The 14,378-nt window shown below is 40.4% G+C and overlaps 2 non-coding genes across 2 annotated transcripts; both read right to left on the bottom strand.

Annotated features, from left to right (window-relative positions):
* Window positions 1-501: 501 nt before the first annotated feature.
* TRNAY-GUA (transfer RNA tyrosine (anticodon GUA)) lies at window positions 502-587 on the bottom strand. Its single transcript is given in 2 exon segments — window positions 502-537; window positions 551-587. It is a non-coding gene; the product is annotated as a tRNA-Tyr (tRNA).
* A 1,206-nt stretch (window positions 588-1,793) lies between these two features.
* TRNAY-GUA (transfer RNA tyrosine (anticodon GUA)) lies at window positions 1,794-1,879 on the bottom strand. Its single transcript is given in 2 exon segments — window positions 1,794-1,829; window positions 1,843-1,879. It is a non-coding gene; the product is annotated as a tRNA-Tyr (tRNA).
* Between the last annotated feature and the right edge of the window lie 12,499 nt (window positions 1,880-14,378).

Here is a 14,378-nt window from a genome sequence, read left to right as displayed (position 1 = left end):
AAACATCTCTTGCAATTCGTGCAAAATACTACAAATTTGGCTTGTGAGGTTCACGAATTGAGTAAAAGCACATCAGTTCCCATTTAAAAAAATGACCCCCTCCGCAATCTCTCGCATGTTACTGATCACCATGCTAAGGGGGAAAAGTTGAAAGGCGGCGCCTCACAGGCCATCTCCTCAGAGTATTCAGCCGTGTTGGGCCTTGACAATATTTTAATATCTTGGATGGTGTATAGTGTTCTCTCATTTCCCTTGAGAAATCAAGATTGTCAAGGGGATTCTGCTGTTTTGTCAGTTCATAGCAAGAGATGGGGATCCAAAACACCTCACAGGAAACCAACGAAGATGGGTGTCGGACAGAAAAATAACATGGCCACAGCCTCAAAGCAAAAGGCATCTATTTTCAGTGATGAAATATAATATAATTATGAATTGTCTGTTATTTTATTTTCCAAGTATTTTACTTTCCAAGTATTCAATAAAATTTGCATTTGGCAAAAGTCCTTCGAGCCGGATTTGAACCAGCGACCTAAGGATGCCTGTATTAACACTACAGTCCTCTGCTCTACCAACTGAGCTATCGAAGGTTTGGCAAATCATTTTCTAGCAAGCTCAATACGAGCTTCCACTTCAACCGTCGTCATGCAAACACCTCTTGCAATTCGTACAAAATACTACAAATTTGGCTTGTGAGGTTCCCGAATTGAGTAAAAGCACATCAGTTCCCAATTAAAAAAATGACCCCCTCCGCATTCTCCCGCATGTTACTGACCACCATACTAAGGAGGAAAAGTTGAAAGGCGGCGCCTCACAGGCCATCTCCTCAGAGTATTCAGCAGTGTTGGGCCTTGACAATATTTTAATATCTTAGATGGTGTATAGTGTTCTCTCATTTCCATTGAAAAATTAAGATTGTCAAGGAGATTCAGCTGTTTTGTCAGTTCATAGCAGGAGATGGGGACCCAAAACACCTCACAGGAAACCAATGAAGATTGGTGTTGGACAGAAACATAACGTGGCCAGAGCTTCAAAGCAAAAGGCATCTATTTTCAGTGATGAGATATAATATAATTATAAATTGTCTGTTATTTTATTTTCCAAGTATTTTACTTTCCAAGTATTCAATAAAATTTGCATTTGGCAAAAGTCTTTCGAGCTGGATTTGAACCAGCGATGTAAGGATGCCTGTTTCATCACTACAGTCCTCTGCTCTACCAACTGAGCTATCGAAGGCTTTGCAAATCGGTCTCTAGCAAGCTCAATACGAGCTTCCACTTCAACCGTCGACATGTAAACATCTCTTGCAATTCGTGCAAAATACTACAAATTTGGCTTGTGAGGTTCACGAATTGAGTAAAAGCACATCAGTTAACAATTAAAAAAATGACCCCCTCCGCAGTCTTCCGCATGTTACTGGCCACCATACTAAGGGGGAAAAGTTGAAAGGCGGCGCCTCACAGGCCATCTCCTCAGAGTATTCAGCCATGTTGGGCCTTGACAATATTTTAATATCTTGGATGGTGTATAGTGTTCTCTCATTTCCCTTGAGAAATCAAGATTGTCAAGGGGATTCTGCTGTTTTGTCAGTTCATAGCAAGAGATGGGGATCCAAAACACCTCACAGGAAACCAACAAAGATGGGTGTCGGACAGAAAAATAACATGGCCACAGCCTCAAAGCAAAAGGCATCTATTTTCAGTGATGAAATATAATATAATTATGAATTGTCTGTTATTTTATTTTCCAAGTATTTTACTTTCCAAGTATTCAATAAAATTTGCATTTGGCAAAAGTCCTTCGAGCCGGATTTGAACCAGCGACCTAAGGATGCCTGTATTAACACTACAGTCCTCTGCTCTACCAACTGAGCTATCGAAGGTTTGGCAAATCATTTTCTAGCAAGCTCAATACGAGCTTCCACTTCAACCGTCGACATGCAAACATCTCTTGCAATTCGTACAAAATACTACAAATTTGGCTTGTGAGGTTCCCGAATTGAGTAAAAGCACATCAGTTCCCAATTAAAAAAATGACCCCCTCCGCATTCTCCCGCATGTTACTGACCACCATACTAAGGAGGAAAAGTTGAAAGGCGGCGCCTCACAGGCCATCTCCTCAGAGTATTCAGCAGTGTTGGGCCTTGACAATATTTTAATATCTTAGATGGTGTATAATGTTCTCTCATTTCCATTGAAAAATTAAGATTGTCAAGGAGATTCAGCTGTTTTGTCAGTTCATAGCAGGAGATGGGGACCCAAAACACCTCACAGGAAACCAATGAAGATTGGTGTTGGACAGAAACATAACGTGGCCAGAGCTTCAAAGCAAAAGGCATCTATTTTCAGTGATGAGATATAATATAATTATAAATTGTCTGTTATTTTATTTTCCAAGTATTTTACTTTCCAAGTATTCAATAAAATTTGCATTTGGCAAAAGTCTTTCGAGCTGGATTTGAACCAGCGATGTAAGGATGCCTGTTTCATCACTACAGTCCTCTGCTCTACCAACTGAGCTATCGAAGGCTTTGCAAATCGGTCTCTAGCAAGCTCAATACGAGCTTCCACTTCAACCGTCGACATGTAAACATCTCTTGCAATTCGTGCAAAATACTACAAATTTGGCTTGTGAGGTTCACGAATTGAGTAAAAGCACATCAGTTAACAATTAAAAAAATGACCCCCTCCGCAGTCTTCCGCATGTTACTGGCCACCATTCTAAGGGGGAAAAGTTGAAAGGCGGCGCCTCACAGGCCATCTCCTCAGAGTATTCAGCCATGTTGGGCCTTGACAATATTTTAATATCTTGGATGGTGTATAGTGTTCTCTCATTTCCCTTGAGAAATCAAGATTGTCAAGGGGATTCTGCTGTTTTGTCAGTTCATAGCAAGAGATGGGGATCCAAAACACCTCACAGGAAACCAACAAAGATGGGTGTCGGACAGAAAAATAACATGGCCACAGCCTCAAAGCAAAAGGCATCTATTTTCAGTGATGAAATAGAATATAATTATAAATTGTCTGTTATTTTACTTTCCAAGTATTCAATAAAATTTGCATTTGGCAAAAGTCCTTCGAGCTGGATTTGAACCAGCGATGTAAGGATGCCTGTTTCACCACTACAGTCCTCCATTCTACCAACTGAGCTATCAAAGGATTGGCTGATCGGTTTCTAGCAAGCTCAATACGAGCTTCCACTTCAACCGTCGACATGCAAACATCTCTTGCAATTCGTGCAAAATACTACAAATTTGGCTTGTGAGGTTCCCGAATTGAGTAAAAGCACATTAGTTCCCAATTAAAAAAATGACCCCCTCCGCAGTCTCCCGCATGTTACTGACCACCATACTAAGGAGGAAAAGTTGAAAGGCGGCGCCTCACAGGCCATCTCCTCAGAGTATTCAGCCATGTTGGGCCTTGACAATATTTTAATATCTTGGATGGTGTATAGTGTTCTCTCATTTCCCTTGAGAAATCAAGATTGTCAAGGAGATTCTGCTGTTTTGCCAGTTCATAGCAAGAGATGGGGATCCAAAACACCTCACAGGAAACCAATGAAGATTGGTGTTGGACAGAAACATAACGTGGCCAGAGCCTCAAAGCAAAAGGCATCTATTTTCATGGATGAAATATAATATAATTGTAAATTGTCTGTTATTTTATTTTCCAAGTATTTTACTTTCCAAGTATTCAATAAAATTTGCATTTGGCAAATGTCCTTCGAGCCGGATTTGAACCAGCGACCTAAGGATGTCTATTTCACCACTACATCCAAGGCTTGGCAAATCATTCTCTAGCAAGCTCAATACGAGCTTCCACTTCCACCGTCGACATGTAAACATCTCTTGCAATTCATGCAAAATACTACAAATTTGGCTTGTGAGGTTCCCGAATTGAGTAAAAGCACATCAGTTCCCAATTAAAAAAATTACCCCCTCCGCAGTCTCCCACATGTTACTGACCACCATATTAAGGGGGAAAAGTTGAAAAGCGGCACCTCACAGGCCATCTCCTCAGAGTATTCAGCCATGTTGGGCCTTGACAATATTTTAATATCTTGGATGGTGTATAGTGTTCTCTCATTTCCCTTGAGAAATCAAGATTGTCAAGGAGATTCTGCTGTTTTGCCAGTTCATAGCAAGAGATGGGGATCCAAGATACCACACAGGAAATCAATGAAGATTGGTGTCAGACAGAAAAATAACGTGGCCACAGCCTCAAAGCAAAAGGCATCTATTTTCAGTGATGAAATATAATACAATTATAAATTGTCTGTTATTTTACTTTCCAAGTATTTTACTTTCCAAATATTCAATAAAATTTGCATTTGGCAAAAGTCCTTCGAGCAGGATTTGAACCAGCAACGTAAGGATGCCTGTTTCACACACTACAGTCTTCCACTCTACCAACTGAGCTATCAAAGGCTTCGCAAATTGTTCTGTAGCAAGCTCAATACGAGCTTCCACTTCAACCGTCGACATGTAAACATCTCTTGCAATTCGTGCAAATTACTACAAATTTGGCTTGTGAGGTTCACGAATTGAGTAAAAGCACATCAATTCCCAATTAAAAAAATGACCGCCTCTGCAGTCTCCCGCATGTTACTGACCACCATACTAAGGGGGAAAAGTTGAAAGGAGGCGCCTCACAGGCCCTCTCCTCAGAGTATTCAGCCATGTTGGGCCTTGACAATATTTTAATATCTTGGATGGTGTATAGTGTTCTCTCATTTCCCTTGAGAAATCAAGATTGTCAAGGGGATTCTGCTGTTTTGCCAGTTCATAGCAAGAGATGGGGATCCAAAATACCACACAGGAAACCAATGAAGATTGGTGTCGGACAGAAAAATAACGTGGCCACAGCCTCAAAGCAAAAGGCATCTATTTTCAGTGATGAAATATAATATAATTATAAATTGTCTGTTATTTTATTTTCCAAGTATTTTACTTTCCAAGTATTCAATAAAATTTGCATTTGGCAAAAGTCCTTCGAGCCAGATTTGAACCAGCGACCTAAGCATTACTGTTTTACCACTACAGTCCTCTGCTCTACCAACTGAGCTATCGAAGATTTGGCAAATCATTTTCTAGCAAGCTCAATACGAGCTTCCACTTCAACCGTCGACATGCTACCATCTCTTGCAATTCGTACAAAACACTACAAATTTGGATTGTGAGGTTCCCGAATTGAGTAAAAGCACATCAGTTCCCAATTAAAAAAATGACCCCCTCCGCATTCTCCTGCATGTTACTGACCACCATACTAAGGAGGAAAAGTTGAAAGGCGGCACCTCACAGGCCATCTCCTCAGAGTATTCAGCAGTGTTGGGCCTTGACAATATTTTAATATCTTAGATGGTGTATAGTGTTCTCTCATTTCCATTGAAAAATTAAGATTGTCAAGGAGATTCAGCTGTTTTGTCAGTTCATAGCAAGAGATGGGGATCCAAAACACCTCACAGGAAACCAATGAAGATTGGTGTTGGACAGAAACATAACGTGGCCAGAGCTTCAAAGTAAAAGGCATCTATTTTCAGTGATGAGATATAATATAATTGTAAATTGTCTGTTATTTTATTTTCCAAGTATTTTACTTTCCAAGTATTCAATAAAATTTGCATTTGGCAAAAGTCTTTCGAGCTGGATTTGAACCAGCGATGTAAGGATGCCTGTTTCACCACTACAGTCCTCTGCTCTACCAACTGAGCTATCGAAGGCTGTGCAAATCGGTCTCTAGCAAGCTCAATACGAGCTTCCACTTCAACCGTCGACATGTAAACATCTCTTGCAATTCGTGCAAAATACTACAAATTTGGCTTGTGAGGTTCACGAATTGAGTAAAAGAACATCAGTTCCCAATTAAAAAAATGACCCCCTCCGCAGTCTCCTGCATGTTACTGACCACCATACTAAGGGGGAAAAGTTGAAAGGCAGCGCCTCACAGGCCATCTCCTCAGAGTATTCAGCCGTGTTGGGCCTTGACAATATTTTAATATCTTGGATGGTGTATAGTGTTCTCTCATTTCCCTTGAGAAATCAAGATTGTCAAGGGGATTCTGCTGTTTTGACAGTTCATAGCAAGAGATGGGGATCCAAAACACCTCACAGGAAACCAACGAAGATGGGTGTCGGACAGAAAAATAACATGGCCACAGCCTCAAAGCAAAAGGCATCTATTTTCAGCGATGAAATATAATATAATTATGAATTGTCTGTTATTTTATTTTCCAAGTATTTTACTTTCCAAGTATTCAATAAAATTTGCATTTGGCAAAAGTCCTTTGAGCCGGATTTGAACCAGCGACCTAAAGATGCCTATTTTAACACTACAGTCCTCTGCTCTACCAACTGAGCTATCGAAGGTTTGGCAAATCATTTTCTAGCAAGCTCAATACGAGCTTCCACTTCAACCGTCGACATGCAAACATCTCTTGCAATTCGTACGAAATACTACAAATTTGGATTGTGAGGTTCCCGAATTGAGTAAAAGCACATCAGTTCCCAATTAAAGAAATGACCCCCTCCGCATTCTCCCGCATGTTACTGACCACCATACTAAGGAGGAAAAGTTGAAAGGCGGCGCCTCACAGGCCATCTCCTCAGAGTATTCAGCAGTGTTGGGCCTTGACAATATTTTAATATCTTAGATGGTGTATAGTGGTCTCTCATTTCCATTGAAAAATAAAGATTGTCAAGGAGATTCAGCTGTTTTGTCAGTTCATAGCAAGAGATGGGGATCCAAAACACCTCACAGGAAACCAATGAAGATTGGTGTTGGACAGAAACATAACGTGGCCAGAGCTTCAAAGCAAAAGGCATCTATTTTCAGGGATGAGATATAATATAATTATAAATTGTCTGTTATTTTATTTTCCAAGTATTTTACTTTCCAAGTATTCAATAAAATTTGCATTTGGCAAAAGTCTTTCGAGCTGGATTTGAACCAGCAATGTAAGGATGCCTGTTTCACCACTACAGTCCTCTGTTCTACCAACTGAGCTATCGAAGGCTTTGCAAATTGGTCTCTAGCAAGCTCAATACGAGCTTCCACTTCAACCGTCGACATGTAAACATCTCTTGCAATTCGTGCAAAATACTACAAATTTGGCTTGTGAGGTTCACGAATTGAGTAAAAGAACATCAGTTCCCAATTAAAAAAATGACCCCCTCCGCAGTCTCCTGCATGTTACTGACCACCATACTAAGGGGGAAAAGTTGAAAAGCGGCGCCTCACAGGCCATCTCCTCAGAGTATTCAGCCGTGTTGGGCCTTGACAATATTTTAATATCTTGGATGGTGTATAGTGTTCTCTCATTTCCCTTGAGAAATCAAGATTGTCAAGGGGATTCTGCTGTTTTGACAGTTCATAGCAAGAGATGGGGATCCAAAACACCTCACAGGAAACCAACGAAGATGGGTGTCGGACAGAAAAATAACATGGCCACAGCCTCAAAGCAAAAGGCATCTATTTTCAGTGATGAAATATAATATAATTATAAATTGTCTGTTATTTTATTTTCCAAGTATTTTACTTTCCAAGTATTCAATAAAATGTGCATTTGGCAAAAGTCCTTCGAGCCAGATTTGAACCAGCAACCTAAGGATGCCTGTTTTACCACTACAGTCCTCCGCTATACCAACTGAGCTATCGAAGGTTTGGCAAATCATCTTCTATCAAGCTCAATACGAGCTTCCACTTCAACCGTCGACATGCAAACATCTCTTGCAATTCGTGCAAAATACTACAAATTTTCCTTTTGCGGTTCCCGAATTGAGTAAAAGCACATCAGTTCCCAATTAAAAAAATCTCCTCAGAGTATTCAGCCGTGTTCGGCCTTGACAATATTTTAATATCTTGGATGGTGCATAGTGTTCTCTCATTTCCCTTGAGAAATCAAGATTGTCAAGGGGATTCTGCTGTTTTGTCAGTTCATAGCAAGAGATGGGGATCCAAAACACCTCACAGACAACCAACGAAGATTGGTGTCGGACAGAAAAATAACGTGGCCCCAGCTTCAAAGCAAAAGGCAACTATTTTCAGTGATGAAATATAATATAATTATAAATTGTCTGTTATTTTACTTTCCAAGTATTTTACTTTCCAAGTATTCAATAAAATTTGCATTTGGCAAAAGTCCTTCGAGCCGGATTTGAACCAGCGACCTAAGGATGTCTGTTTCACCACTACATTCAAGGCTTGGCAAATCATTCTCTAGCAAGCTCAATACGAGCTTCCACTTCAACCGTCGACATGTAAACATCGCTTGCAATTCGTGCAAAATACTACAAATTTGGCTTGTGAGGTTCCCGAATTGAGTAAAAGCACATCAGTTCCCAATTAAAAAAATGACCCCCTCCGCAGTCTCTCGCATGTTACTGATCACCATGCTATGGGGGAAAAGTTGAAAGGCGGCGCCTCATAGGCCATCTCCTCAGAGTATTCAGCCGTGTTGTGCCTTGACAATATTTTAATATCTTGGATGGTGCATAGTGTTCTCTCATTTCCCTTGAGAAATCAAGATTGTCAAGGGGATTCTGCTGTTTTGTCAGTTCATAGCAAGAGATGGGGATCCAAAACACCTCACAGGAAACCAACGAAGATTGGTGTCGGACAGAAAAATAACGTGGCCACAGCTTCAAAGCAAAAGGCAACTATTTTCAGTGATGAAATATAATATAATTATAAATTGTCTGTTATTTTACTTTCCAAGTATTTTACTTTCCAAGTATTCAATAAAATTTGCATTTGGCAAAAGTCCTTCGAGCCGGATTTGAACCAGCGACCTAAGGATGTCTGTTTCACCACTACATCCAAGGCTTGGCAAATCATTCTCTAGCAAGCTCAATACAAGCTTCCACTTCCACCGTCGACATGTAAACATCTCTTGAAATTCGTGCAAAATACTACAAATTTGGCTTGTGAGGTTCCCGAATTGAGTAAAAGCACATCAGTTCCCAATTAAAAAAATGACCCCCTCCGCAGTCTCCCACATGTTACTGACCACCATACTAAGGGGGAAAAGTTGAAAAGCGGCACCTCACAGGCCATCTCCTCAGAGTATTCAGCCATGTTGGGCCTTGACAATATTTTAATATCTTGGATGGTGTATAGTGTTCTCTCATTTCCCTTGAGAAATCAAGATTGTCAAGGGGATTCTGCTGTTTTGTCAGTTCATAGCAAGAGATGGGGATCCAAAACACCTCACAGGAAACCAACGAAGATTGGTGTCGGACAGAAAAATAACGTGGCCACAGCTTCAAAGCAAAAGGCAACTATTTTCAGTAATGAAATATAATATAATTAAAAATTGTCTGTTATTTTACTTTCCAAGTATTTTACTTTCCAAGTATTCAATAAAATTTGCATTTGGCAAAAGTCCTTCGAGCCGGATTTGAACCAGCGACCTAAGGATGTCTGTTTCACCACTACATCCAAGGCTTGGCAAATCATTCTCTAGCAAGCTCAATACGAGCTTCCACTTCAACCGTCGACATGTAAACATCTCTTGCAATTCGTGCAAAATACTACAAATTTGGCTTGTGAGGTTCCCGAATTGAGTAAAAGCACATCAGTTCCCAATTAAAAAAATGACCCCCTCCGCAGTCTCCCACATGTTACTGACCATCATACTAAGGGGAAAAAGTTGAAAGGCGGCGCCTCACAGGCCATCTCCTCAGAGTATTCAGCCATGTTGGGCCTTGACAATATTTTAATATCTTGGATGGTGTATAGTGTTCTCTCATTTCCCTTGAGAAATCAAGATTGTCAAGGGGATTCTGCTGTTTTGCCAGTTCATAGCAAGAGATGGGGATCCAAGATACCACACAGGAAACCAATGAAGATTGGTGTCGGACAGAAAAATAACGTGGCCACAGCCTCAAAGCAAAAGGCATCTATTTTCAGTGATGAAATATAATATAATTATAAATTGTCTGTTATTTTATTTTCCAAGTATTTTACTTTCCAAGTATTCAATAAAATTTGCATTTGGCAAAAGTCCGTCGAGCTGGATTTGAACCAGCAACCTAAAGATGCCTGTTTCACCACTATAGTCCTCGACTCTACCAACTGATCTATCGAAGGCTTGGCAAATCATTCTCTGGCAAGCTCAATACGATCTTCCACTTCAACCGTCGACATGCAAACATCTCTTGCAATTCGTGCAAAATACTACAAATTTGGCTTGTGAGGTTCCCGAATTGAGTAAAAGCACATCAGTTCCCAATTAAAAAAATGACCCCCTCCGCAGTCTCCCGCATGTTACTGACCTCCATACTAAGGGGCAAAAGTTGAAAGGCGGCGCCTCACAGGCCATCTCCTCAGAGTATTCAGCCATGTTGGGCCTTGACAATATTTTAATATCTTGGATGGTGTATAGTGTTCTCTCATTTCCCTTGAGAAATCAAGATTGTCAAGGGGATTCTGCTGTTTTGTCAGTTCATAGCAAGAGATGGGGATCCAAAATACCACACAGGAAACCAATGAAGATTGGTGTCGGACAGAAAAATAACGTGGCCACAGCCTCAAAGCAAAAGGCATCTATTTTCAGTGATGAAATATAATATAATTATAAATTGTCTGTTATTTTATTTTCCAAGTATTTTACTTTCCAAGTATTCAATAAAATTTGCATTTGGCAAAAGTCCTTCGAGCCGGATTTGAACCAGCCACCTGAGGATGCCTGTATTAACACTACAGTCCTCTGCTCTACCAACTGAGCTATCGAAGATTTGGCAAATCATTTTCTAGCAAGCTCAATACGAGCTTCCACTTCAACCGTCGACATGCTACCATCTCTTGCAATTCGTACAAAACACTACAAATTTGGATAGTGAGGTTCCCGAATTGAGTAAAAGCACATCAGTTCCCAATTAAAAAAATGACCCCCTCCGCATTCTCCCGCATGTTACTGACCTCCATACTAAGGAGGAAAAGTTGAAAGGCGGCGCCTCACAGGCCATCTCCTCAGAGTATTCAGCAGTGTTGGGCCTTGACAATATTTTAATATCTTGGATGGTGTATAGTGTTCTCTCATTTCCCTTGAGAAATCAAGATTGTCAAGGAGATTCTGCTGTTTTGCCAGTACATAGCAAGGGATGGGGATCCAAAACACCTCACAGGAAACCAATGAAGATTGGTGTTGGACAGAAACATAACGTTGCCAGAGCCTCAAAGCAAAAGGCATCTATTTTCAGTGATGACATATAATATAATTATAAATTGTCTGTTATTTTATTTTCCAAGTATTTTACTTTCCAAGTATTCAATAAAATTTGCATTTGGCAAAGGTCCGTCGAGCTGGATTTGAACCAGCAACCTAAGGATGCCTGTTTCACCACTACAGTCCTCTACTCTACCAACTGATCTATCGAAGGCTTGGCAAATCATTCTCTGGCAAGCTCAATACGATCTTCCACTTCAACCGTCGACCTGCAAACATCTCTTGCAATTCGTGCAAAATACTACAAATTTGGCTTGTGAGGTTCCCGAATTGAGTAAAAGGACATCAGTTCCCAATTAAAAAAATGACCCCCTCCGCAGTCTCCCGCATGTTACTGACCTCCATACTAAGGGGGAAAAGTTGTAAGGCGGCGCCTCACAGGCCATCTCCTCAGAGTATTCAGCCATGTTGGGCCTTGACAATATTTTAATATCTTGGATGGTGTATAGTGTTCTCTCATTTCCCTTGAGAAATCAAGATTGTCAAGGGGATTCTGCTGTTTTGTCAGTTCATAGCAAGAGATGGGGATCCAAAATACCACACAGGAAACCAATGAAGATTGGTGTCGGACAGAAAAATAACGTGGCCACAGCCTCAATGCAAAAGGCATCTATTTTCAGTGATGAGATATAATATAATTGTAAATTGTCTGTTATTTTATTTTCCAAGTATTTTACTTTCCAAGTATTCAATAAAATTTGCATTTGGCAAAAGTCTTTCGAGCTGGATTTGAACCAGCGATGTAAGGATGCCTGTTTCACCACTACAGTCCTCTGCTCTACCAACTGAGCTATCGAAGGCTGTGCAAATCGGTCTCTAGCAAGCTCAATACGAGCTTCCACTTCAACCGTCGACATGTAAACATCTCTTGCAATTCGTGCAAAATACTACAAATTTGGCTTGTGAGGTTCACGAATTGAGTAAAAGAACATCAGTACCCAATTAAAAGAATGACCCCCTCCGCAGTCTCCTGCATGTTACTGACCACCATACTAAGGGGGAAAAGTTGAAAGGCGGCGCCTCACAGGCCATCTCCTCAGAGTATTCAGCCGTGTTGGGCCTTGACAATATTTTAATATCTTGGATGGTGTATAGTGTTCTCTCATTTCCCTTGAGAAATCAAGATTGTCAAGGGGATTCTGCTGTTTTGACAGTTCATAGCAAGAGATGGGGATCCAAAACACCTCACAGGAAACCAACGAAGATGGGTGTCGGACAGAAAAATAACATGGCCACAGCCTCAAAGCAAAAGGCATCTATTTTCAGTGATGAAATATAATATAATTATAAATTGTCTGTTATTTTATTTTCCAAGTATTTTACTTTCCAAGTATTCAATAAAATGTGCATTTGGCAAAAGTCCTTCGAGCCAGATTGAACCAGCGACCTAAGGATGTCTGTTTTACCACTACAGTCCTCCGCTATACCAACTGAGCTATCGAAGGTTTGGCAAAACATCTTCTATCAAGCTCAATACGAGCTTCCACTTCAACCGTCGACATGCAAACATCTCTTGCAATTCGTGCAAAATACTACAAATTTGGCTTGTGAGGTTCCCGAATTGAGTAAAAGCACATCAGTTCCCAATTGAAAAAATCTCCTCAGAGTATTCAGCCGTGTTCGGCCTTGACAATATTTTAATATCTTGGATGGTGCATAGTGTTCTCTCATTTCCTTTGAGAAATCAAGATTGTCAAGGGGATTCTGCTGTTTTGTCAGTTCATAGCAAGAGATGGGGATCCAAAACACCTCACAGGAAACCAACGAAGATTGGTGTCGGACAGAAAAATAACGTGGCCCCAGCTTCAAAGCAAAAGGCAACTATTTTCAGTGATGAAATATAATATAATTATAAATTGTCTGTTATTTTACTTTCCAAGTATTTTACTTTCCAAGTATTCAATAAAATTTGCATTTGGCAAAAGTCCTTCGAGTTGGATTTGAACCAGCGACCTAAGGATGTCTGTTTCACCACTACATCCAAGGCTTGGCAAATCATTCTCTAGCAAGCTCAATACGAGCTTCCACTTCAACCGTCGACATGTAAACATCTCTTGCAATTCGTGCAAAATACTACAAATTTGGCTTGTGAGGTTCCCGAATTGAGTAAAAGCACATCAGTTCCCAATTAAAAAAATGACCCCCTCCGCAGTCTCCCACATGTTACTGACCACCATACTAAAGGGGAAAAGTTGAAAGGCGGCGCCTCACAGGCCATCTCCTCAGAGTATTCAGCCATGTTGGGCCTTGACAATATTTTAATATCTTGGATGGTGTATAGTGTTCTCTCATTTCCCTTGAGAAATCAAGATTGTCAAGGGGATTCTGCTGTTTTGTCAGTTCATAGCAAGAGATGGGGATCCAAAACACCTCACAGGAAACCAACAAAGATGGGTGTCGGACAGAAAAATAACATGGCCACAGCCTCAAACCAAAAGGCATCTATTTTCAGTGATGAAATATAATATAATTATAAATTGTTTGTTATTTTATTTTCCAAGTATTTTACTTTCCAAGTATTCAATAAAATGTGCATTTGGCAAAAGTCCTCCGAGCCGGATTTGAACCAGCGACCTATGGATTACTGTTTTATCACTACAGTCCTCTGCTCTACCAACTGAGCTATCGAAGGTTTGGCAAATCATTTTCTAGCAAGCTCAATACGAGCTTCCACTTCAACCGTCGACATGCAAAGATCTCTTGCAATTCGTGCAAAATACTACAAATTTGGCTTGTGAGGTTCCCGAATTGAGTAAAAGCACATCAGTTCCCAATTAAAAAAATGACCCCCTCCGCAGTCTCCCGCATGTTACTGACCTCCATACTAAGGGGGAAAAGTTGAAAGGCGGCGCCTCACAGGCCATCTCCTCAGAGTATTCAGCCATGTTGGGCCTTGACAATATTTTAATATCTTGGATGGTGTATAGTGTTCTCTCATTTCCCTTGAGAAATCAAGATTGTCAAGGGGATTCTGCTGTTTTGTCAGTTCATAGCAAGAGATGGGGATCCAAAATACCACACAGGAAACCAATGAAGATTGGTGTCGGACAGAAAAATAACGTGGCCACAGCCTCAAAGCAAAAGGCATCTATTTTCAGTGATGAAATATAATATAATTATAAATTGTCTGTTATTTTATTTTCCAAGTATTTTACTTT

This window comes from Ambystoma mexicanum, chromosome 1p, assembly GCF_040938575.1.
Source record: "Ambystoma mexicanum isolate Mex_15411 chromosome 1p, UKY_AmexF1_1, whole genome shotgun sequence".
In the NCBI taxonomy this organism is placed as follows: Eukaryota; Metazoa; Chordata; class Amphibia; order Caudata; family Ambystomatidae; genus Ambystoma; species Ambystoma mexicanum.
Note: the sequence above shows the minus strand (reverse complement) of the source record. Positions and strands in the feature narration are given on the sequence as shown.